The sequence below is a fragment of the Meriones unguiculatus genome, chromosome 16 (genome assembly GCF_030254825.1).
Source record: "Meriones unguiculatus strain TT.TT164.6M chromosome 16, Bangor_MerUng_6.1, whole genome shotgun sequence".
Classification (NCBI taxonomy): domain Eukaryota; kingdom Metazoa; phylum Chordata; class Mammalia; order Rodentia; family Muridae; genus Meriones; species Meriones unguiculatus.
The window spans coordinates 8,838,487-8,865,531 of NC_083363.1; the positions used below are offsets into that span (position 1 = coordinate 8,838,487).

The window sequence follows — 27,045 nt, forward strand, 5'->3', positions numbered from 1 at the left end:
GGCCTCTGACATGACCACTCCCTCCCAAAACACATCTCACACAAGAATGGGAGAAAGCCCTTACTATTAATCTACACATGTTCTAGGCCTGAGTACACATGGTCTGAAACCTATCTGTATGAAGATAAAGGCCCCGAGAGACTCCTGTAGTTGGTCACAGTTCAAGGTGCAGTGACCTGATTGTTCAGGTCCATACTATTTCTAGATAGGAGGAAAATTAGTTACATCGAATGCAAGTTTCTTAGTCTCCATGAATACAGATTGATTTCTTTCTGAGGAGATATCCACCCAAAATAACAATACCGCCAAATTGTTATTCTGAAACTGAATTTATCATTTTGTATTTGGGTTTATTAACTTTTTTTCTGTGTAACATAGTGTTCTTTTTTGGAATTATTTTTTCTTTCATAATACATTGAAAATTTATTTTCATTAAAATGCTATCTAAACTTTTACAGAGACTCATGCAATAAATTTTTGTTATTTAATTTCCCAGTTCCAAGAAAGTAGTGGCATAATCAGTGAATGGTAAGTAATTGGTGCAGTTAAAAGCTAGTTTGGGGAGTTGAAGCTGCATCTCTGTTCCATAAGATGTGGAATTGAGAGGAATGAATCATAAGAGTTTCAGAGCTACAGTTGGGATCACAGAGTTCAACCTAAATTTCACCATTGCTGAAACCCTGTGGAAAAAAATTGGCTTGAATAACATCTCCATTGGCTTTTGGAAGGGCTCCGAGGAAAACCTCTGTCTGGATTCTGCTAACCAGCTGTCCTTTGGCATTTATGCCATAGAGCTACCCGGAACTGAGACATTGGCCTATACTCTTGGGATTTTCCCCTTTGTATTTCTTGGTACCTCATAGTAGATGATTATTGCCCACATGCAGATGCCTGCATGACATATTTGATCATTTCACAAAAAAGCTTTCTGTTCTTTAATTTCATTCCTCTAGTGAAACTGTATAAGGACAATGCTTATATTTCCACAGAGAAAGCTGGTGCTGTGTAACCTGCAGGGCAGTACCAAATGTTTGCCTCTTGTGCGTGCCTCACATGTAGTACCCGCTCTGCTTGCCTGAAGTTTTTCCTGTGTTGATCAGCTGTGGGTACACATGGGATGGGCATGAAAGGCACACTCTTAGTGGGCTTAGGTTTGTTTATTCTTGAAGATTCTGGAGCACAGGGAGGTTTTCCTTTTTCTCAGCAGCAGTTTTTTTTTTAATAACTTTTATTTATTATGTATACAGTGCTCTGCCTGCATGTGTGCCTGCATTAGATCAGAAGAGGGCATTAGATCACAATATAGAAGGCTGTGAGCCACTATGTGGTTTCTGGGAATTGAACTCAGGACCTCTGGAAAAGCAGTCTTAACCGCTGAGTCATCTCTCCTTCCCTCAGCAGCAGTTTTAAGCATAGGGATCAACTGGACTGTGCTGGCTGTGTGTGAAGACAGGTCAGGGCCTCACTGCTCACACAAAAGGTCAGCCCTATACTTGTCACAGTCCATCCAAGAAATGATCCAGGAATTTTCTTGATCTTATTGACTGCTGCAAGAATCAATGCATAATGCAAACAGGATCAAATTATGTCTGAAGGTTAATTTTCAGAGTGCTCTAGGAAGATGAGGCAGAAAACAAAATTGCTTACTTTAGTTCAGAGATTTTCTTGCAGGTCTGGGTTGTGATAATATCACCATGGTCTGCTTTTGGAGCTTTCCTCTTGCCCTGAGTGTCCCCCATTTCTGTTTTCAGTTATTGCTACTGCAGCCCCTTGCCATAGGCTGTCTGTATGCAGTCTCTGGTGTCCTTTTTCCCTGACCCTTCATTTGAACAGGTCCTAGGTAGACTTCTGTGCAGAGGGTAAGGTCTCTTACATGTATCTAAGGCTCATCTACCTTGCAGGCTTGCAGTGGTCTGCTCTTTTGTGGTGTGGATATAACATATCCTTGTTATCCCTTACCAGAGATGAGCTTTAGGCTGTTTTTTTGCTTTGTGACTATTATAAATGATGCTACTTCAAACATTAGTAAAATGTCTTTGTGTGGACCTGTTTTTCTATTTCTGTCAGACGGATGTTTTTTTCATTGCTGTCTACTGAGGATTTCTGTACACTATGTACTTTGGTTGTTTCCTGGATGAATTATCTTGACCATAATGTTGAACAAAAGCTATGTAGGTTTCTTAAAATGGCAGTCTTATGTCAGATTCTTAGCAGTATTTGTATATACGTGTTTTCCTTATCAGAAGAGAAAATTACCAGTACTTGTTGAGCTGTGGAATCCACTCAGTAAAACCTACATTCAGCCTATAAAACCACATAGGTGCTTACCTTTGACCTAGCATCACTTCTAGGAATCTCCCTTAAGACACATCTCCAATAATGTGAAAATATGTGCAGTGTGACCTAGGTAGTCATGCATGAGAGGCTTGAAGAGCGGGACCATCTCTGTGGACCATCTTGCAGCAGTTTCCACGATGTGCTGAATATGAATGCTTGGTGAGCTTCCTTCATAGGGGAAACACATGCCAGCAAGATGTTTGTACAAGAAGTGGGAATGGAGGGGTATGGTCACATCAGGATGTAGAAGTGATAGAACAAAGGGGGTGGGGTCAGTGCACTGCTACAGTATACCTTTGGTACAGCCTGGCACTTGGAGACAGACACTTCATGTACTCAGAATGAAGTAGATAATTAGGATACATGGTGACCCTGTATGGGTAGACACCCAGGTAGAGCAAGCTGAGGGGGGAAAAAAGTATATTGCCCGGACCCTTTAAGGGTAAAGCTAGAAGAACCAAATGAAATGCTGTCCTGTCCTGGTAGATTTGTTTCTCAAGGGCCAAGAGCTAACTGTGAGGCTGTACTATGTGCATATGATGTTGAACATGGGTAGATCATAGTGGATAACAGAAGCTCAAGGAGGTTTTAGATAAGAACAGGAAGGGCTGAAATTGGGTGCTTTATTGGAGTTGGGTGTCCTCTGGGAAGGCCCAGAAGCAATGTCTCCCAGTATCAGTGAGTACACCCACATACCCTGTGATATTGCCATCAGAAGATGTCTGTTGGTGCTAGGAAGATAGGAAAGGCTCAGGTGCCAACCTGAAGGAGCCCCTGTGAACAAAGGAAGGGAATAATGATTAATTAGCTCATAGCATGAAGTGCAGGTCACTCTCCACTGCTATATCAGCTGACCAGATAAGCATGCAAACATGGGAGAACAGACAACTCTTCCTCATGGAAGAATGCCAGTCAGTGTAGAAGGAACAAGGGCCCCAAGGCCAACATAGGCAAATACCATGGTCACGGTGCTGTGGCAGGGGTGTCTCAGGATTGGGGCTCCAGAGTTTGGTGGGTAGGGTTGAGGAGAAAAGGGATATTTGCCTTTTAACAGAGCGACTTTACTCCAAGTTGTTTATTTATTAAAAAGGGAAAAGTAGTAACTTTAGAGTGGAGAAAGGCAACAGATAGCGCCCTACCAGGGTTGACTTGCAGTGAGCCTGCCTACTTGGTACACTCTTCTAGTGTCCCTGCACAAACAGGTTCACCCTCTAATAAGAGGGAGCTTGGACTGCTCCATCTGGGTCACCTGTCAGTGCTCTGGTTCTGCTCTTACAAAGTATCCAGTTTAGAAGAGGAAGGCTGGGGACCCTGGCTTTGTGCTTAGAGGGCATAGAGGAGCCATAGCAGTGAGACACAAGGTAGAGTGCTGGGAGGGAGGCTGGAGAGCCAGGGTTAGTGGGAACCTGTTGCCTGTGGTAAAGTCCATGGTGTGGCTAATGGTACCACACCAGAGTTCATTTCCCAGTCACACAGTTTCCTACCCAGTCTCTCCAGTGTTCACAGCCCACAAACCTGTGCTTAGGCTTTAGGAGGAAGCGAGGTGAAGGGCTTATGCACCCTCTGTATGTTTTTTTCAATCTTCCTATAAATCTAAAATTCAAAATTAAAAGTTTAGAAAGAAAGCACAGGAGAGAACACATCTGAAACAATGCTGATGTAAAGGTGGTCAGTGTGTAGGAGAAGTCAGCCCCTGCCTCATGTTGATAGTTTGGGCTCCTCTGGTGCTGAGAGGGGCTCAGGTCACTTTCAGTAAGACATCTTCATTCCTCCTGGAAACCCTGGTCATCTCTCTAGCTGCAGTGTGCAGCACGCTTTGCAGATGTCCCTCCACATATGGGTGGGTGCTGGTTCTCAGGGGCAGAGCTGCTTCTCTTCGGCCACCAGAAAAAGTGAGCACTCAGCTCTGACCTATACTAGAGGTGTTATTGAGTATTTGCTTCCCAATGTGGAATGAGTGTTTTCTACGTTAGCTACTTGCCTTCCTTGTTCTTTGGTTTTGATTTCCTTCCCTTCCTTCCTTCCTTCCTTCCTTCCTTATCAAAAAAGATTTTTTAACATAGTTAAATGTGTCTGTCTTTTCCTTTATATATTTTGGGCATTATATTTTTTCTCTACTATTATTCATTTTCTTCTAGTAGTTATTTTGCCTTTCACATTTAGCTGATGCATATGAAATTAATTTTTTTGTTGCTTGAGATCTGCCTAATATGTTGGCCTCCATTTAAAAAGAAAAACTGTTTATTGAGTTTCACATCATGCACCCCAGTTCCACTCATCTTCCTGTCCTCATGTATCTGCCCTCCACCCTTGCAACCTCCCGCACAAAATAAAACACACACACACACACACACACACAAATAAAACCAAACAGAAAACATCTCATTGTGGAAGCTGTAGTGTGTCACAATGTCACAGTATACCCTTCTGTCCATACACCTTCACTTGCAAATGTTCATTGCAATGAATCATTGGTTTGGTCTGAATTCTTCGGCTTCTGTGGCACTGTTAATGTTGGATTCTCACCAGGACTCCTCCCTATTATCTTGTTGTTGCCCTGTGTCATGGAGATCCTGCAGTTTTGAACTGGCAGGACTGACTTTTTCACATACCCCAACAGTTCACAGATGATGTAGACTTTGTGGTGGGCCAACTCAAGGCCCTGGATCTGGTCTGGGTGGCAGCTGAGCTGGTCAGCCTGCTGGCTCTCCCTTATCCACACCAGCAGGGCAAGTTCTCTAACACTGCTTCTGCTAGTCCACCCAATACTGCCATTAGTAGGAGGCAGGGTCAGTTCTTATACTCTCATGTCCTCGGGGCAGGCTCAACCACACCTATGCCTCCAGAGCCAGCTCTGCTGTGCTTCCCGGTCAAGGTATGAGGCCCACTTTCCTACGTGCTGGAGCCAGTGAGGGGCTGGGCCAGCTCTCCCGCTCTCACTCTGTGTTGCCCAGGTGAGATGTAGGGCCCATTCTCCCTAGTGCTATATCTGGTGAGAGTCAGGGCTAGCTCTCCCACTCTCAGCTCTCATGACTTCCAGGCCAGCTCTCCCTTACCACAGGTAGTGAGGGTTGAAGGGAGGGGAGGACATCACTCTCACACACCCTCCACCTCACGGCAGATGAATGGTGGATCCAGCTCTCCCACACCCACAGGGCCAGCTCCTCTCCACCAGGGGGAGGCCTGCATGCTCTCCACCAGTAGGCCATCTCTACTTTGCTGCCCAGTCAAGGTACAGGGTCTGCTCTCCCAAGTGCTGCAGTCTTTGAGGGGCAGGGCCAGCTCACCCGCTCCCATGACCTCAGGGTCAGCTCCCTCAGTTGCCTCAGGTGGTGAGAGGCAAGGGGGTGGAGAGCATCTCCCCTGCTCCCAGGATTGGCCTCCATTTTTGAGTGGTCTGCCCCATGCCCCCAGGCCAAGCATCATCAGAGCAGAAATCTCCAAGGCTTGTTATTGTGTGGATTTTGTATGTGATTATATACACAGCTTCTAGTTGTATTTCATGGTGTCTACATAGAGGATCATATTGTGAACACATGGCCTATTTATGCCATTATGATATCTAATGCCTAGTTATAGCATTATTAATCTTCTAGAGTCTTGGACACCTTGTGGCTTGTACCACGTGGATGGCAGTGGTGATGAGCAAGCTGCTTTTTTTGACCCTTATCCCTCACCCAAGTCCCCTCATGCTGCCATTAAATGGGGACCATTGTAGTTCTGTACATGTTATATGTAGTGAGTTACTGTCTTTTGCCAGCTTGCTGAGGACCTTTAAGAGTCATCTTTGTCACAAGCAGCTTTAGAACTTACTAACATCGTCTGTGAGATGATCATAGTTTCTCTCTGCAATCTCTATACAGAAAAGTTCAGGATAGGCTTCCTGACAGGCTGCATTCCGAGGAAAACCTGTTTCTAACACTGCAAACTCACATTTTCTATTTAATACCTTTTTCAAGAGGAAACTCTTCCCACTTCCAGCCCATGAGCATTTCCTGTTTCTTGAGATGTGGTTTACAGGCTGCACAGTTATACCTAGTGGTGTAAATATTTAGCAGCTGCCTTTCAAGGTAGGTGAAAAAGCCTGATTTGGATAGTTTGCCAGTTTTGTTAGTCTGTATTTTTATTTCAGCTGGTTGGCAGAATTGCTGAAAGTGTGGCATTGTTGGGAAGCGGGTGATAGCTTTCTTGCTAGTGTTCTTATGTGAACACCCCCAGTAATAGCCCTTTAATATCCAATCAGCACTTCTACCTCTTCAGGTGACTGATGCTGACCTTTGCCACCATGGTGTCCTCACTTTTGGCTCAAATGCCTCCCATGTTTATCTTTTTTGTTTGTTTTGTTTTTGAGACAGGGGGTCTCTGTGTAGCCTTGGATGTCCAGGCTGGCCTTGAACTCACAGAGATCCACCTGCCTCAGTCTCTCAGAGTGCTGGGATTACAGGTGTAATCCAGATCCATGTTTATCTTTAGGTAGTTGTGTCCTGAGCCTTAGGCTACTGTTGTGGAACTGGTTTTATTGGCTGCACAACATGGGTTTGTGATACCGGCTTTACGTAAATGTGAGGGGTACCATTGGCTTAAATTCACCCAACTTCTTATCTTTAGCACAAACTAGATCTTTCTCCATTCATTTATCTACCCAGTCATTGAACATGACTTTTTTAATTTCTATTCTGTGCCTGTTATTTTGGATGTTGGATGTATGGCAGTGCATACAAGGATCAGCCAGCCTTGTCCTCATGAAGCATCTGTTATTTGGCTGCCACATCTATTGACTGTCCCTGCCAATTTTCTTCTTACAAAGACTTCTGCTTATCCTTGCCCCTGGTATTATTTTAAGTCAACCTGATTTCTTCCACTGCTTGAGTTTTGAAATTTCCTGCTTTGATGTTTGGTGACATTCAGCCTAGCTACTTGTATGATTGTTTCTGCTTTTACTAAATTCTAATGATTAAAAGGTAAAGAAGTTAAATTGTGATTTTACATTAGAAAAAGTTAATGCCAAAGCCAAAGAAGTTGAATTATGATTTTACATTGGAAAAAGTTAATGCCTGAAGGGCTATAACAGTATAGCAATTGGAAATTTGGTACTATTATATCATGAACTGTCACCACTGAGTGAGCAGTGGTGGGCCTGGTGTATGTCAGTCACTCCTGGAGGGGACAGGAGGTGGTGTGAGCCTCTGGTTTGAGCTTCATCTGCTGAATGTGTCTTTGGCAGCTTGGTGGCTCTGAGGATTGGGAACCTGGTCATCTACACATTCACAGGATGGTTAGCATGCTGGTACGGTGATGAACTGTGGGTGAGAAGGTAGATACTCTGAGTGGTGAGCTTCATGAAGAGGAGGCACTGGTGAATCCAGATGGTGCCTGGATGGTGTTGGGTTGGGCATTTGGATGCAAGCCAAGGGACCCTGGAGGCCCATCTGCTCATCATTCTGCACACTGGGTTGGGTTTCTGCTGTTCTAATCCTTTGCAAATTATTTTGTCTTTAGTTTAAACATCTTTATTTTATTTTAATAAGAAAAGGGCTCTACTTTATTTGGAACAATTCACTGAGCTTTCTCAGGTTTCTTGAAGGAGGGTTTCAGAGGAGCAGAGAGCATGATACTGAAAGCCTGTAGTTAGCTGGACTAATGGAGAGAGGCCTGGTATGTGGCAGGCTTGTGCTCTCTTCCCTTGATCCTTAAAACGCTATCTTCCCTGGTGCTCTGTTGGAGTGGACAGTTCTCATGTTCTTTGATTTGTGTGGTGACTAATCTTTCTCATTCTTTCTACAATGTCATAACTGGTTGGTTTGATGGATTCAAAACATGAGCATAAAAAGAAAATGTTTTGGGAGTATACATGGTTTCTATTTTTAGTAGAGTTACAACCTGGAGTTTAGTCCTTAAAGGTAACAATTTTGAGAACAAGTCTTAGTCTGGAAGTTGATCACTTATTTCATCTAGTTTTTCCTCTCTTCCCTTTCCTTCTCTTTCTCCCTCTCCCCTCCCCTACCTTCCCTCTTCTGTCTCTTCTCCACGCTTTCCTCCACCTAGTTCCCCTTCCTCTTCTCTTCTTTGTTTTGAGATAGTGCTTTGCTTCATAGCTGGGTCTTGAACTTTCTGCTTTAGCCTTGTAAAATGCTGGCATTACTGCATATACTACTATGCCTGGCCTGAATATTTCCTTTTTTTTTTTTTTAATATTACCTTTAAACATCAGAATTTAAGAGGCCTTGTCTAAAGCCAAATTTCCTCTATTGCTGTGTTCTGTTAGATTACTGTAGAGGGACTTGTATTTGCTCCTGTTTGTCATCTGGACATGACTGATACTAACAGCACATGACACAGGAAAAACACAGCTTCCTCTAAACATTAAAGCAGCGCCTAAAACTAGGGACTGTTCCAAAGCCCATTTGACGTGAGGGACATGGTCACTTAAGTTGTGTGTAACACCATGCTTGAATCTAACTCTTCACTTGAATAATTATTTAAGAAATTATTTTAATAAAAGGTGTCATTCCTTTACAACAAGAGTTGTACATCCTATACTTTTTAAAATTTTTTCTTTGGGTGTGTTCTGTATGTGTGTGTGTACATATGTGTGAGCATGTGAATATCAGAGTTTATTGTTGGGTGTCGTCTATCACTTTCCATCTATTTTTAACTTTATTACATTTCTCTCTTTGTCACTGTGTGTGTGTGTGTGTTTGTGTGTTTGTGCATGTGTGTACATGGGCACCTGTGCCATGGCAGGGAGTTCTGGGGATCAGACTCTACAGGGCAAGTGCTTCCATCTGCTGAGCCATCTCACTGCCTTCTGTCTTATTTTCAGAAAAGGTTATCTCAGTGAATTTGGAGCTTGCTGATTCTGCTAGGCTTGTTGGAGACAGATTTCAGCACTCACCCTGCACTGGGATTACAGACACCCTTCCACCCCCACCCCCACCCCCCCATGGTTGATGGGTATTGGTTCAGGTTCTCCTACTAGGCAAGCGCTTGACTGACTGAGCCATCTCCCTTGGGTCCTCTTCACTTATTTTCTTGAACATACAGCCTAGATTCTAAAGATGTCCAAATTGCTATCACTCCTGGTATTCTGAAGTCAAAGAAAGCTTAATCTCACACCCCACAGCTGACACAATTGGAACAATGAAAAACCAGGAAACCAAGGCTCTAAAATCAGCTCCCAGGCAGGCAGTCTCTGAGGAAGGAAGCAGCCCCACCACTGCCCATTCTGCCTGGGGCTTCACTTAGTCACTTGTCCTTGGCTCAGAACCAGATCCTGGCTGGTGTGTACCAAGGTGTTCTGGGATTTCCTCTGTATTTCCAGTCAACTCCCAAGGCTAGAAGAATCCTTGATGTTGAAGGTGAGGTATCAGGCCTCCTCTACTGGTATAAGATGTGGCTACCTAAGTCTGCTTATGTCTCCCCTTGCAGGCTTCCTGAAACATCTCATCCTGGAGATAGCACAAGATACAGGCATAGATGGTGTTGAGTCCTCTCTCTTGATAGTGCAAACATATTTCAATATTGCCTCCATATTTCTAGAAGTAGCCTTGTCCTGTTTTGGTAAAGATTCAGGTGTTACAAAATTTTGAAACTTCTGAAATCTGTTGTTGCACATGCGCAGCCATTCTTGTCATCTTTTGTCTACCTTTTGGTCAGGTCTCATATTTTATCCCATCTGTGTGCCTCCCTGCGGAAGAGGCCCTTCCACTGCTGGCCTGAAGGAGCTGCAATAGCTGGTCTCAGGGTTTCTCACCAGAGGAATGGGGGCTTGGTGTGGTATAGCCTGAAAGTCTAGAAGCCACGCTGCCTAGGATCCTTATACATACCAGATCCCAGGTCCCCTACACAGTGAAGGCTCTGGTAGGCTTTGAGTTCACCTGGTTCTCCTGTTAGCCTTCTTGTACACCCAGCTTCTCCTGCATGTCTCTGACAAATGGGGCAGTGAGCAAATGTAACATGGTCCTTGCTGGTGTGGAAATATCTAGTGATGCAGATGTATCCCACAAATAATAAAAGATAGCCACTGGAAAGAAAGAGGAAAGGTGAAACCCTTGAAACAGGGAGAGAGTTATCCAAGAGAGGAGGCCTCCTATCCTGCTGATTCTGCTGGGTACCATCATGCAGATGAGAGTGGCCAGACTCCCATAAAGACTGCACCTTCCCAGCCTGAGGTCTAGTCAGGCGTACCCAGGACCCCGGTGACATGATATGAAGTGACTTGGGTCTGTTTGGAGAGAGAAACCTGTTTCTTCTGGGGCAGGAAAAATTCAAAGCTGTAGTTTGGAAAGGTCACTGTGACACCACCTGTGGAGTTTCTGTGACAGGAGGGTTAGTTCTAGTGGGGGCTTGAGATATGCCCGTAAGGTTGTATGGTTATCTGGAAACTTGCCTGATTAGAAACAGCTCAGAAGGCCATGACTAATGATTTAGCAGCTGGGAGGTACTATCCCTGGATGCAGGGCCATGCTGGTCACTAGTCCTCTCCCTCCTCAAGCTCCATGTTGGCTCCTGGTAGTGTGCTGGGAGCTCTTCTCACCTGCTTTTCCAGGCGCATAGCATCTGCAACCTGTGCTTCATTTTCTGGTTTTCCTGTTCACAGCACTTGGTGGCTAGAGATCTGGCCCATGCCCCAGAATCCCTTTATCATTCAAGTGCCTTGCATCTGTGTGCTCACTGTCCCTGCAGCTTCCTTACCCAAATGTCCACTTTTCCAGGACTCTTTACTGCTTAGTGGTTGGCAGGCTACCACATTTTTCTTTTACCTCCACAGAAACCTCCTGACAGATCCACAGTTCTTCCATGCTCTTGGTACCCTGCTCACTGTGGTCAAAGGTCACTGTCCTAGCCCTGTGTTTATAGTCCTCAGAGACATTCTGGTACCTGTGGAATAAAAACTCATTAAATCCAAGGTGTGTTGGACCTGGCTTCCATCTGCCAGCAGTCCCTCAGACTACCCTCCCCATGCCCATTGCAGCCTGTGCCTCCTCTTACAGCTCTCCCCATCTGCTTAGATACTGCTCTCAGCTGCAGGAAGTAGGTCATCACCAGGGTCCTGGAACCTGACTGCCTGGTAGAGTCCTCACTTTATTGTGTGATTGTTAACATGCTGGGCCTCAGTTACTCAATGTACAAAAGCAAGATATTGATCCCTCATTACTATGGTGCTTAAATTATTGGGCAGTGTGTTTGTGAGGGTCTGGTGAACAGGATGTTCAGACATCAGAAGCAGCTGTTAAGGGGTATTTGTTGAATGTCCCATCTGTCAGCTTCTTTCAGTGCCTACCCAGTCTTCTGTCCCAGTTAAAATCTTTCCCGAGGATAGAGGGAGGCTTTACCAGTTAGGCTGGGCCATCTGACCTCTGACTCTCACTGCCTCTGTCTTAGAATTAGCACTTGAGGTTTTTAGGCCAACTACACGTTCCCTGTAGTGCAGAAATATCCCTGGTATAGGTGCATATTTCCCCCAAGAAGATATCTCAGTAGTTGTTCTGCCAGCTTATGGTGGTGTGGTGTGGTGTCTGGTGGGGAGGTATGGGGTAGGGTGAGGGGAGGTGGAGCACTTACTGATACATGATGGGTCCTTGGGATTGTGGGTGGTGACCTGACAGACATGTTCACTCCTGCCTTCCCATTGAAGAATGATTGTAGGTTCAGCATTGCTCCTTCCAGCAGCACAGGGCTGGCAACTGAAAAATGTGATTTCCAGTGGGACCGCAGTGTCGTATTTAAATGTATCTAATAAGTTATAATTGGTTGTATTTTTATGCTTAGTGTGAACCTGTTAAAGTCACTTTAAAACATTCTTTTTATTTGTGTTTGCGTGTGGTGGGGGCATGGGCACGTTTGTTCAGAAATCAGAGGATAGTTTGAGGGAGTTGATTGATTAAATCAAATGGGATTAGCTAATGGTGAGACGAAGCTATATTGTATAAATGCAGGTTTATTGGGAGCAGCAAGGGGGGAGGGGAAAGCACATGCTAGGGGGCGGGGTTGAGGAGGAGGTGGGGAAAGGGGACAGCAGACCCAAGATGTCTAGATTATCTAGTGAAGGGCCTCTGGGAGAGAAGCCCCACCCCTAGGGAGAGGGCAGGGTATGACAACCACGCCCTACAGCAGGTAGGACTTTAACACAGTAAGCGGCTAGTCTTTTTTTTTTTTTTTTAAGAATAAAATATTGTGTGCATGTGTGCATATGTGTTTTGTCCGTGGTATGTCTGCACGAGAGTGCAGATGCCCACAGATGCTGAAGTTACGGGTTGTTGTTAGTTGTCTTATATGGATGCTGGGAACTGAACTTAGGTCCTCTGTAAGAGCAGTTAAGTGCTTTTATCCACTGAGCTGTTTCACTAGCCTATTGGAACCTTAGTGTTCCAATAGCAACGTATCTTTTTGTGACTTTGTAAGTTTAAAGAGTGAAAGGTAAAAGGAAAGGGCAGATCTTGAGTCCCAAGGTAGAGTTGCAATCATTTAAGTTCCTAAACAGTACTCTAGCTCAGCAGGAGACTCCAACCCTTGTAGTGAGATCTTCGTTTCCGATCATTTCTGTAGATTTTGTATTGTCAGCTGCTTGCATGCCATACTTAAGCTGGGCATGTCCAGGCTGCAAGCCCTAGTTTAAGCATGAGCCCCAGAGTCAGCACAGCAAACTGTGAGAGAGAGAGCTGGGTGCAGGGAGGAAGCGGCTCAGGTATGGAGGCCAATGCTGGGTGTTGATTTCACAGCTCATCAGGGTCTGCTGGGGGTCAGGATGGGAGCAGGCATGGTGGTCCCAGGCTCACAGCAGGTCTGCTCAAGCAGCATCGGTCAGCAGCAGCAATGCCAAGTCAGGCAGGGCCACCATGGACACATTCCACACTGTTTGGTGGTGCTGGTGTGCACAGGCGCTGCTTGGAGTCTTCTCTGGCTCCTGCCCAGTGAGGACTTGACACTGTACAGTTTATGATCAGGCCCAAGACCTATCTATGCAAAGGGGGAGAGCATGTCCTTACCACTCCCCCCTCTACTGGTCCTCCTAAGCTGTCTTGCCCTTTCTGCATACTGGCTTCATTGCTGCTCTATGGCCTTGTAGTTGCCTAGTTGTACTAGTGCTGGGTTTTTTTGTTTGTTTGTTTGTTTGTTTTTTTTGGTTTTTTTTTTTTTTTTTGTTTTTTTATAGCCCCATGATCTTCAAGGGAATGCTCAGGACCTAGTCTTTGTAGACCAGGGCACACTGTTGATATCTTTTCCTTGGAGTATATGAAGAACTTTTGTATTAAAAGCTCTAACGTGGTGCTGACTTTCGTAGCATCCCCATTGACACAACTAAAACACTTTCCTAATGCTTTTGAAATGATATGATACTTATTTCCTGTGTTAGAGTTTGGAAAATACCTGTTTCCTGCCATCAGCCATCATTTTGCTTTTGGAAACTGGTTCATATTTTCATTTTCTCTTCAAGCAGAGCATGTGACTTTCCAGGTAGCATTCTGTATCATCAAAACCCGCAGGCATTCAGGTGGCGTACTGGGTATTTCAGCAGGTCCTTTATTTTTTTTTTCCCTCACTGATCACTGGGAATAGATGCAAGTACTGTGGTGAGCATGTTTTTCTTTCCCCCAGATATGAGCAAATGCTACAGTGAGGTATTTTTTTAAATTGCCAATCAGAATTGTATGTATTATCTTCCTTACTTTGATTAGTATCCACTTGCTACCAATTCAGAATTTAATAATTAAAAAAATACTGGGAATATTTCTGCATGGTTTAAGCTTCTTCTTCCCACTCTGTGCATCCAGTTCTTCTTATAGGTGTACATAATCATATCCAGTGGAAATGCTCTTTTCTCAGCATACTTGAGGGCTGTTATCAGAAAAGGTAATGTACCTAAGGTGGGAGAACCAGCTGTCTACCATAAGTACGTATTTTCATCTGTGTAGCCACATGTTCCATAAAAAATGCAAATAAGAAATAAGGAATAAGAGCTTCTTGGGGAAATTGCAGGACTAGATAGGAGATGCTCAAGGTGAGCCTTCTGCACCTGCTGTTGGCAGAAATCGAGGAAGCACTCAGATACAGCAGTCCCACATTAATGGGAAGATTAGAGCAACCTGGGAGCAACTTGAGGAGATGCCAGTGACCACTGCTGGAACAGTTCCAGCAACAAAAGTAGTATTGGGTGACAGCCCAAAGTATAGAGTAGACATCTATGAGTCTACACAAACATAAATCAGTGACTGGTAAATAAAAGAAGAGACAAAGGTCCCTTTCCAGCAGAACGTACAGATTCTGCTGTGATGGTGTCCTGAAAAGGGAAGAGGAACACAGAAGAGCACGGCTTTTCATTCTGGGCATGGTGGGGCAGGGCTGCTTCCTTCTTAAGGGCACAGGGTTGAAGAGGATGGTGATGTACCGCAAAGAGAGAACCTTGGAAAATATACATCCACCATGTAGTCCAGGACCGTACCACAGTGATGAGTTGGGTTGACAGTGTATAGTTGGATGATGTCATTAAGATGACCCTTAGTTTGTCTGGGCTTCCTCCTGATAACCCAGGCCCCTTCCACTCCTGAGAAAACATAGGGTACTACAGCTTAGGGTCAAAAAACAAAAATGCTTGGTTCCTTAGTCTAAGAAACTCAGAGTCAGGAGGAGCCTGAAGAGAAAGGAGGATAAATGTCAGGTCTTTGGATAGGATACCTGAGGCAATGTCCGAAGAAATCTGACTAAAGTATGATTTCAGCTAATATTAACTAATAATTGATTTATTAGTTGTGAGAAGTATACCAATTTTAGATAAATGATAGAAGAACCTGGGTGTGAGCTATGTGAATACTTCATGTTTTGCTCAATTTAAAATGATTCTAGATATGAAATCTTTCAAACAGAAAACATGCTTATTAAGAAAACACTAAAAAAAAAAACCAACACCAATAATTTCTTAAATATTCCTCTTGTGTTATACCTTCTGTCTCAAATGAAGTTCATCTCATCTGGACTTCTATATTTTTGAGTGTTTTTTGTGGTTTGTTGTCCCTGACAGTGTATCTTTAGATTCTGAAATTTGAAAGCACACTCTCAAGTATCACTTGAACACACATAATGAACTAGAAAATACAACCTAACACACAAAGTCCCAGAGGCTTTGCTTGCAGGGGTCTCCTGAAAGTACAATTCTATACATTATCCAAAAGCAAGAACAGTTCCGCTAGGTAGGACCATTGTTGTTGTCCTCCATGTGAGCTTCCCTTATCTTGTGCTTGTGTGTGTGTGTGCAGGTACCTGCTGGCTTTGGAGAACTCTCGGTAACTTGGCTGGTATTGAGTGGCCTTGGTGTTTTCATTGGCTCTGGGTACACATGGATTATGTATGTGTTGATTGTGATGTCATAGGTGTCATAAGTAGCTTTGTAAAGTCTTGTATCTATATATATGGTCTTGGGCAGTCTTGGTTATCCTTGGATGGCCTTGGGTATCCTTGGAAAGCTATGACTATCTACAGATGTCTTTGAGAAGTTGTAGTTTGAAATGTCCCCTGCAGACTTACGTTTTAAACCCTTGGTCTGCTGCTGGTGGTGTTATTTTGGGAAATTCTGGAGGCTTTGAGAAGTGGGGCCTAACTGGTAGAAGTTGGTCACTGATGATGGTGGACCTTTGAAGGGTACATTTAACCCCTGTCCTAGTTTGCTGTGATATGAACAACCTCTGCCTCATGTTTTCACCACAAGAACCAAGCAGCTTTGCCATGTCTTCCTGAAATCTGAAACTGAACCAAATCAAATCTTTCTTCCCTTGTTTATGTCCAGTGTTTTGGTCACAGTGACACAAAAGTAAATAATGTAGAAAATTGGTACCAGCGAATGGATGTCATTTATGTGACTAAACCTGAGGAAAAGGCCTTTGATCTTTAGAATTGGTTTGCAGTAATCCTATATAGGAGTAGGACCAGTGGAGGAGATGGTTGCCCAAGTACAGTTAACCTACTTCCCACTCTAGGATAGACTTCTATTCTAAGAAAGACACAAGAAGTCAGCTTAGTGAAGATGTTGTGAATCAGGGTAGAGATAGGCCCTTTGTAGCTTGGAGCTCAGTAGTGAAGAATGGGCCCAGGCGAACCAAGAAGATCCACAAGAAGAGGATTCTCAGAGATTTTAGAGCTGTTGCCATCACTATTGGTAGTGACTTCTAAAAAGGTTGATGGGTCTGTTGTGGCAGAATGGGACAGTGTCCTAGGTTCATCTTCTGTTATTGTGGTAGAATACAGACAACACTAATGTAGAAGAGCTCGCAGTTCTAGGTTACAGTCTTTCATAGCAGGGAAGTCAGGATGGCAGGAACCTGAAGCAGAGGGCCACACCAAAGTCAAGAGCAGAAAGAGAATGGATGCTTGGATGTGTACTACCCAACTCACTTCCTCCTGTCTTTTACAGACCAGAATCTAAACCCAGGGAATGGTGTTGCCCACTCTTAGGCTGTGTCTTCCCTCACCAATAACATAATCAAAAATAGTGAAGACAGTTCCCTAAAAATACATTCCCCCAGACCAGCATGATCTAACCCTCATTGAGACTCTCTTCCTAGGTGACCCTAGATTATGCTGACGTTTAAACTAGCCATCACACAAGGTATTGAAGGGCCACTGTGAAGGACTCTAAGCAGGGACATTTTTCCCAAATGAAGTTCTCACATTCTGAGTAAAGCACTGGAAATTGAGTAGAGGAAGCTTCTTGTAGCAAGTGTGGAGGCCAGCAAAGCTTACAGTATTTTTGGCTTTCCTTCCTAAGTGTCCTTCCTGTTAGTCTTCGATGCATCATTGATCCTTTGCATTTTAATGTTTGGCTATTTGGCTTATATCTTAGAGGAACTTGAGTTTCATTTTGGCCTTTTGAGAATGAGAGAGATAAAAGGCCTGGTTTCTGTTTTCCTCAGCTGCTCCTGATTGGTTTCATCTCTTCTGCTCAGTCTTGGAGGTTCTCAGATCACAATTAATTAATTGCATTTAAATGAGGCAACCCATAAGAGCCAGTCCCAAGGAAATACTGAGTTATTTTGATCACTGCAAAGATAAAAGCATTCTAAAATTGTATCTTTACACCCTCATTAAATTTATTTCATGTAAGTATATAGACTGTGTCCCCCTCACTCATTGGGGATGTGTTCTGAGATCCCATGGGTGCCTGAAACTGTAAATACTACCAAGCCTTTTGGGTACTATGTTTCTCCTAACCATATATATCTGATAAGTTTTAATTAATAAATCAGGCCCAGTACAAAATTAATAACAATAAGTTGAACAATTATATTGTAATCAAAGCTGCCATGCTGTCTCTTAGAACATCTTATTGTGTAGCACTCTCTCTCATGGTGGTGTGAGATGACACAGAGCCTGTTTGGTGAGATGAAGTGATGTGAGTGATGTGGGCAGTGATATAACATTGGGGTAATCGGTAAGCATCACTTGAACTGTGGCACTATAACAGTCTGTCTGGTAACCAAGGTGGCTACTGAGTGATTAACAGACAGTTGGCATCTACAGTGTATATGTATTAGACATGGGAATGATTCATCTCCTAGGTGGGTTAAAGCCAGACAATGAGCGATTTCTTCGTGTTACCCAGAAATGCTCAAAATTAACTGGACTTTTAAAATATGGTGGTACTGTGGTTGGCCTCGGGTAACTGTTACCATGCAAAATGAAACTGCAGATAAGGAAGGAGTGAGGTACTAAGTGAGTATATTTCTCTGTATGTAGCTCTTGTCATGAGCTGGCTTCCTTTATGCAAATGGACTGGGGGTTGTGGGCAGACAGCAGACTGGAAATGTGATTCACCTATCTGCAGAAGTGCCAGGAAACCTTTTGAGTCTGAACTTACTGTGTGAGTTTCTTTTTACAGTATGCCCATGCCTAGGAATTTTGGCTGAAATCAGCTTCTTGCTCTTTCTGTCTGTTTTGCTAGTGATATTGTTGTCTTGTTCTGTGATGTGACTGTAGAGGCCAGCCAGCAATCTGGTGGAGAAATTCTTCTGCGAAGTGTCATTTCATGGGTCAAGACTGTTTGTTTCTCATTCAGTGGTATTATCGATAGAATTTAAACCTTTCAAAGCCCCCCCCCATAGCAGTATTAATTTCTTTCTTTCTCTTTATTGCAATTGTATCCTGGAACAGGCTTATTAAATTCCATGGGGGGTTTTATAGGTTCCTTTCTCTGCTTGCCTGTGTTGCCTGCTGAGTTTAAAACCTTTTTATGTTCCCTAACAAAGCTCTCTGTGTTTCATGTGGATTGAGGTTGTATTTGACACTGTAACGTAGACTAGTGTGTGAGTGTGAGTGCAGTCTGTCACTGACTCCAGGTCTAAGTGTGTCTATCATGGTTTCTCCATGTCCAACACGGATTATTGATCCAGAGGCAGGTGGGAGGAATTACACAGACCCAATGCTGCCATACTTGAAAGATGGCTTGTAACTTACAAACCCAAAAGGCACTGGGACTTGTAGGCTCATGTGTGCTTGCTGCCCTCTCTAACAGTCCTAATGATTAATAACTTAAAGACTAATCAACAAATTATTAAAAGCAATTTCCCAGCCACTCAGAACAAGTTTGGCTTACTTCACATTCACAAAGCTTTGTGCCATTTTATCAGTCCTTCTAGGGGCATACACAACTGAAAGGAATTGTGTGTTAATGAAGGTGATAGATAGATAGATTCATTGTGAGCATCAGAGTGCTGAAGTAATGATCTTTCTTTTAAATTCTAATAAAGATATATAGAAGTTTAAATATTGTCTTTTTTCAGGACTCAAAAATACCATCAACGTAACATGTATCAGTTTAAAGGTTTTTTGCTTGTTTATTTTTGTTGGTGGTGGTTTGTTTTGTTTTGGGGACAGTTTCTCTGTGGATGTAGTTCTGGCTGTCCTGTTACTCACCCTGTAGACCAGGCTGGGCTCAAATTCAGAGAGTCCCCTGCCTCTGCCTCCCTAGTGTAGGGATTAAAGGTGTGTGCACCACCATCCAGCCCAGATGGAAGTTTTGCTTTTTTCTGGGAAGCACTAGAGGTGCTTGAATATACTTCAGAAGCAGAAAGGTAAAGAAGGATTATGAGATGGAAGGCAAAATAAGGTGGGGGCTGATGATTTTTTCACTTTTACTTATGTTTCTGCATCCCCAGCCCCCAAAAGTAGAGAAGTGGGCAGCATGGAAGAACTTGAGCCAGGAAGAAGCAGCACCAAGCGCACAGGTAGAGATTCATTAGTGTTGACAAAGAGGTTCTTATGTGTTGGCTGGCCAGGCAAGATGAGCCAAGGTCAAGAGAAAAGAAAGACATAAATGATGAAGAGAGGAAGGCAGTGTGTCTTTGCCAGCAGACTACCCGAAAACCCTACAGCAGACCTGCTCCCTGGAGCCCGCCCTGTTTCTCCCCGCCCCCCAAGCCTGGCTAGTGGCTGAGAGTCAGATGGCTTTAGGGAACCACGATAAAAATAACTCAGATAATAAAAGGATTTCCCAAGGCAGGAGTATAAAATTAATATTCAAACACCAATAATATTTTCATACATGCCAAAAAGAGCCAGCTGTTAGATGTTGTGTAAGAGGTAACTGCATCAACAAAGCCAGTAATAAAAGCAAAGCTCTTAGAACAAAAATTGTTCAAAACCTAAGTTGCAAGGGATGATCTAGAGGTTGTCCTGTTCTTGGTTAGAGTGTTTCAGCATCATCAGGATGTCAGTTCTAAGTCAATATTACCCAATTAATTAATTTGGTGTTTTAAAAATAAATTACTTTTGCCAGGCAATGGTAGCAACATGCCTTTAATCCCAGAACTCAGGAGGCAGAGGAAGGTGGATCTCTTAAGTTGGAGGGCAACCAGGTCTACAGAGCAAGTTCCAGGATTGACAGGGCTACATAGAGAAACCCTGTCTCAACACTCCCCCCAAATACTTTTTTTTAATATTAAGAACTTACAAATAAAAAAACATTACATAGTGAAATTAACCAGGCCCAAAGTATGTCCATCTCAGTGAAAGTGCTTGGTTGGTTTGTTTGTGAGGGGGAGAGAGAGAGACAGAGAGAGACAGAGAGAGACACAGGGAAAGAAGGTCTCACACTGTGTAGCTAAGGATGACTTTGAACTCCGGATCTTGCTTCTACCTCCAGAGTTCTGGGATTATAGTCATTCACTGCTATGCCAGGTCTCTGTAATGCTGCAGCTTCAGTCATGCTAGGTAATCACTTAGCCAACTTAGTTACCTCCCTAGGCTCTAAATCAATTTTTAAACTTAATATAGTGCCAGTACAAATATGAAAAGACCAAGAGTCGTGTTTTGTTTGGTTGTTTGTTTTGTGGAAAGGGGAGAGGTGGTACATGCAGTTGATTTTAAAATTGAATAGAAAGCTAAGTAGACATAAGTACCTGAAAAAGTATCTTAGAATAGATGACAGGCCTACCAGTATCACCACACACCACTAGCTTCTGTAGAGCAGATACCTACATATTACATCCCCAAATTAGCTCAACATTAGGTAGCATATCCAACAGTGGCTCTCTAGAATAAATGGCCTAGTGATTCCATAGCCATCCTATATTGTATTAGTAAACCCTTGATGCATGTACTGGGGTAAAACTCCATAATGATGCATTTATCAAGCTGTATTTTTGTTAAGAGAAGCCTGCCTGAAGTGTGGTGATGGTACAGTCATAGACACATGAATTAAACAAGTTCATTGTAAGCCCAAATGTAGGTGGAAATATAGTGGCTAATAAAGGAATACCTCAACTTTTTGGGCCAAGGATGGACTTTTTAATTAGTGCTCTTGACACAACCAGCTACCATAGATTTTTTTTTTTTTTTCAAATACTGCATACCAGAAAGAAGTTTAGAATGGTTCAGAGTGTAAAGTAAGCAGTGTTAAATGAAAACATGGGCAAATAGGAAAAAAAAAAAAAAAAAAAGCCTTTCAAAAGTATAACTCAGTTTAGGTTCAACACAATGAAAAGACAGATGAATCTGAGTACATTAAAGATGCTGCATCAGAAACCTTTGTCTGTTTTTTAAATTGAATGCAAGAAGATAAAAATTCTATGAGAATAGACAGAAGACAGGATAGGACAGCACACACACGCAAGCATGCTGTTATGGCAGTCTTCATTGCCATCTTGGCTGGATTTGAGTCACCTAAGTGTTACACCTTTGGGAGTGTCTGGGAGTGTGTTCCCAGAGAAGTTTAACTGAGGAGGGAAGACCCACACTGAATGAGATCTCCTGAGCTGGGAATCTCATATTAAGATGGGGCAGGGAGAGCCAGCTGAGAGCCAGCATTACTGTCTGTGTACCTCTGACTATGGTTAGTGAGACCAGCCACCACACACTCCTGCTGCCACAGCTAGAGCTGTTCTTTCCACTAGCCTTCTTTGCCTTCAAGAATTATGAGCCAAACCAATGCTTCCTTTCTTAAGCTTCTTTTATCAGAGCAAGGAGAAAAGTAATTAATATGCACATGCATAAAAATGATGCAGGAACTTCCCTAGGATACCATTCCTTACATGACAGTGTTCTGAAGCATATACTTTGCTAATTCACCAATAAGGGCATCATTCAAATGATATGGGTACTTTACTGAAGTGATTAGTGAGTAAAGAGAAAGGGGCAGGTACTTTTCAGGTTGGAAAAAAGTGTGGATGTTCATGAGTTTTCTGTTAGTATGCTTTGAAATGAACTCTGTAACCAAAGCAACAGCATCTATGTCCCTGAATGACTTCGCATGTGGGTACCAATTGTGTGAATAGTGGGCATTTTGAAACCAAAGTCTCACCTAGCAGCACAACTCACAAGCTGCTAGATGCTCCTTTACCATTCTTGCTTACTGTTCACTCTTCCCTGGATGCTACTCCAGGATGTTTCTTCTTTGCTCCGACTCCTATGCTTCATTCCTAAACGTGGAGAGTTAAGAATCAAAGTGTCTACCTTGCTACTTTTTCCTTAAGGTGGCACTGTCCTTATAAGCTTTGTATTGCTTGTAGCTTAGGTGTAGAATCAGTTTGAAGGGTACTACTGTTGCATCTGGGAAGACTGGTTAGGTTGTGGTCCTTGTCACGCCACCAGAAGTTGGATGACCTGTGCACGTCCTGTAAACATGTCAGGGAAGTGAGCATTGCTCAGGTTGAACAAGAAGCAAAAAGGCCTGGTTGCTTGCCTAAGACTACACAGCTCCTGCTGTAGAGAGCTGGAGCTAGACTGTGTGCCTGAGTGCTGGAATACCTGCATGGACCTCTTGTCTGACTGCTGTGTCTTAGGATGACTATGTACATGTATACTCATATCTTCTAACCACTGCTAATTTGTCATTAATTCTTTCATTACCGTGTCATAAACAGTTTCCTGCTTTGCAGAACACTTTTTGTTCTGTTCCATCCCCCCCCACCGTTCTTTCCTGTTTTAGCTTTCCACCTCTACTAGTCCCCCTTTCACTTTTATGGCGTGTGTATTCTGTTTCCCTTGCTCCACTTCCTTAAAACCTTATACTGTTTTGTAGTCCCCTTTCTAGTTTTATGACCTATACCTATGCTCACATCTTTGTATATACAAAAGCTAAGATCTCCATAAGAGAGAACACATGTGGTGTTTTGTTATATGTATGAGTGTTTTGCCTGCATGTTTGTATGTGCACCACATCTGTGCCTGGTGACCATAAAGGTAGGAAGAGTATATTGGATTCCTGGAACTGGAGTTATGGATGGTTGTGAGCCACTATGTCAGTCCTAGGAACTGAACTTGGCTTCTCTGCAAGGACAGTAAGTAAATACACTTAATGTCTGAGCCATTGCTTTAGCCCCAACACATGTGGTATTTACCTTTTTAAGTTTGGGTTACTTCACTTAATAATACCAAGTCCATTCATTTTTCTGAAAATTTTATTTTACTTTACAGCTAAAATTTCATTGTATTTATACCATTTTAAAAAAACTTCTCTGTTGATAGACATCTAGATTATTTCATGATTATCTGTTGTGAATAGTGCTTCAGCAAAAATTGAAGTACAAGTATCTCTTGAATATGTTGATTAGAGCCCTTTGGGTAAATACCCAGAAGTGGTATATCTGGGTCATATGATAATTCTATTTTTAGTTTTTTTTTTCTTTTCTGAGAAATCTTCATACTGATTTCCATATTGGATGTATTAGTTTATATTCCAAACAGCAGTAGATAAAGATTTCTCTTTCCTCACATACATTATCAATATTTCTTTCATGTTGTGCAAACCGCCTTTTTTGTTCCTGGATTTTAGCACCATTGTAGTATTGTAATATTCACCTTTTTTCCCTTCTTTGTTGAGGCAGGGTTTCACTCTGTAGCTCAGGATGACCAAGAACTCACTGTCGTTCAGGCTTGCCTCAAACTTAGAGTGATCCTCCCTCTTTTGCCTTCCAAGTGCTGAGGCTACAGACATGTATCATCACACCTGTCTATAGTATTCATCGTTACGTGTCCCCCAGAAGTTGGTCTGTGGCTTGCATACCTATTCATCCTGGCTCACCTAGTTAGAGGCTTACTTGGGTGTGACCCACTCTCCTGGCAAGAAGGCAAGTACAGCTTTTAAGCTGTTAGTACATTTTGGTTTTCACAGGTTTGAGATTAAGCCCAGTGTTTGACATGCTTCTTAGTTGATTAGGTTTGTAAGTTAGCAGAAAAGCCACCATGAACTGGATTTAAGCAACAATTTGCTCCTGAAATTTTCCTACGTAATTCTACAGTTCCATTGATGTGTTCAGTTCACTGTGAGGAGGTTTCCTCCCCCTTCCCTGTCCTTATAGCCATTCCACAGAAAGCTTCACTTCAGTCAGAAGTCCCTGTGAGCATGCGTCTCCATCCCTACTTTCTCCCAGAAAGCTTAGACTTTCTTTATTAGCCTAACCTTCTGCTTTGTGAGCTGATGTGGACAGAAAAACTCAAATTAGTTTGTTTTATGTGTATTTTTACTTCCAAACTTTGAAAAGAAACTCTAAGATTCCTTCCTGTGCACTGTTGGCTTCCTGGTTGTGCAGTTTGGACAGAGAAGCTGGCGTCAGCTAACCGGCAGCTTGACTGGCTAGTGGCCCCAGGAAACAAGCCTGAAGACGTTACTGCTTATCCTGTGATGGAATTCTGGTTTCCTTGTTTCCAGCTAGTTTGGAAGGCAGCACACACAAAGGCAAAGAAACTTGGTGTTTTCCAGGCCTCAGGCAGGTTCCAGAGAGGGCTGGGTGCGGTGCCTGTAAGGACCTGCTGGTGGCAACCGTGGCAGGATTTGCTCACTTTCTCTCTTGTTTGTTTACTTACTCCTTCTGGGAGTTGAACCAAATAACTGCTACTGGCAGAAAATTTTAATTCCTGGGGGATTATACTCTTTGTGATGGCAGTTTGAGGAAGAATTCTAACTTATTTAAGCACATACAATCCTTTGGAGGCTCCAGTATTTAAAGAGCTGTTAGTATTTAGTGTTTTTAGTCACTGTTGCTGTCAAGATTAAATTTGTCTTGACTAGGTTGTTTTTATTCCTTATTTAAGAGAGTAATAATAAATCAAATCTCATGGACAGTGTTGGGAAAAGAAAGATTCCCATGCTGCTTCCCCAAATCACTCAGACTGCCTCTCCCAGGCCCTATTCTTACAGGTCCATGAGTGTCTGCCTCCTCCCTCCCATATGCACCCCTCTGTCTGTATGTCCCCTGAGTGAAGGTGCTCTGGGAATCTGTGTGTTTCATGAATGTGTGCCAAGGTCATCAGGACGCCTAGTTCTGTCTCGTATTCTTCCCAAGAGACAATGACCCTGTGTCTGGGGCCCCTTCCTGTTCTTGCATTCCCATCTTTAAGTTTCCCCATTAACAGTGAAACAATTGCTGGCTTACCTTCATTTACTGGGAAGTATCATACACACACAGGAAAGTGCATGGGCCTTAGCTTGCAATTTAGTGACATGCTGGAGAGCAAACTTGTGTATTTACCACCACCCAGGCCAATTCCTGACCCCCAAACCTCCATCAGACTGTTGCTGGCTTTGTCAGGGCTATAGATCTTGGTCTAGAGTTTTGTGTCTGTGTGCTTGTGCAGAGATAGACATCAGCTATCTTCCTTAGTCACTTCCACCTTATTTCTTCAGGTAGGATCTCTCCATAAACCTGAAGCTTGCTTAGTCAGCTAGAGTGACCCAGGGATCTTCCTGACTCCTTTCCAGTGTTGGGAATGCAGGTAACACTGTGCCTGACTCTTTCTGCGTATTCTTGGGGACCAAACTCAAGTCTTCATGCTTGCACAGCAAGCACTTTGGCATCTGAACCATCTTTATAGCCTTGTCCCAGAATGTTTTTAACATTTCTATAGTTTTTTTTTTTTGTTTTTTTTTTTGTTTTGTTTTGTTGTTTTTTTTTTTAAGAGTAGTTTTAGTTTCACAGAATGTACAGAGAATCTCTGTCTTAGGATTTTTTTTTTCCTGTTGTTGTGTCCAAATACCTGACAAGAACCAACTTAAAGCAGGAAAAGTTTTATTTTGGTTTGTAATTCAAGAGGATACAGTCCGTCGTGGCGGGTGGGGAGGTGACTGGTTACGCTGCGTCCCCAACAGGAAGAAGAGAAGTAACAGAGTAGGGCTGGTCTATAAAACCTGCTCCCAGTGACTCACTTCCTCTACTTCCTAAAAGTACCACAGTCTTCCAAACAGTGCTCCCAGCTGTGGACAAAGGAGCCCATAGAAGACATTTCACATTCAAAACACAGCAGTCTCTCTGTACGTCTGTGTACTTGTGTACCCAACACATATAGTCTCCTCCATTGCCTACACACCACCAGAAGGTTCATAGATGTCATATTATGATATATATTGTAATATATAATGATAATAAGCATATATGTATCATGTTATTATAGTCTATATCTCTATATCTATAGTTTTCTTCTTTTGCTCCATACTTCCCGATTCATTACTCCCTCATCATTGCAGGTGATAGAAACTAGTTTCTCTTTCTTAGGATGGATCATCAGACTCATCTTCTCTGGCTTTTAGAGGCCATAGATAAATTTTCTGATGTATTTTCATCCTCTGTAGGTCATGAGGCAGGGGAATCCTAACTTATTCCCTGAAGTAAAGAAGACTGAACCACTGGAGCAGAGGGCTTTGCTGGGTTCTTACAAGGCTACTAGAATCACACCTATGTTAGAAAGGCTCTAGCAAACCTGAAGTATAGATCTGGGAGTATATGAAGGTTTCTGGAGAGGGTGGGGGAGCACCAGAGCATCCCTTATCACACGCATCGCTTCATGTAGACCCTCATAAGCCAGTGATGTAATTAAGTCATCCTGTGTCCTGTGGGCCTCTCAAGCACACAGTCACACCTGAGAATGAAGTACTGGGAAATTGGGCAAACCAACTTGGAACCTAAATCTGGCATCTAAGGAGACATCCTGTGAACTGAACCAGTGATCTATGGTATCCAGTGGTTTGCACTATAGATTGTGTTTAAATTGAGCCAGTAGGCATGACTGAGGTAGTTGATTGCTTGCTGTTGGGAACCTCTCTACATCGTGGTGTCAGAAGAGTGCTATGAGAGTAACGGGGGAAACTGAATGAAAGCTTCTTTCCTACAGCTTATTGCGGTTGAACTGCACTGAAATGTCATGGTGATTGACAGCATTGACAGCAGAACCCTCTCTTGGTATTGGACATCCTACAGGCTGGGCAGTGCATGGTGACAGGTGTCCATC

The 27,045-nt window shown here is 43.1% G+C and overlaps 1 protein-coding gene across 3 annotated transcripts in view; it reads left to right on the forward strand.

Moving 5' to 3' along the window:
- Adarb1 (adenosine deaminase RNA specific B1) overlaps positions 1–27,045 on the forward strand; it is a 122,344-nt gene that overhangs the window by 12,138 nt on the left and 83,161 nt on the right. The gene's annotated exons all lie outside the window — the stretch shown is intronic.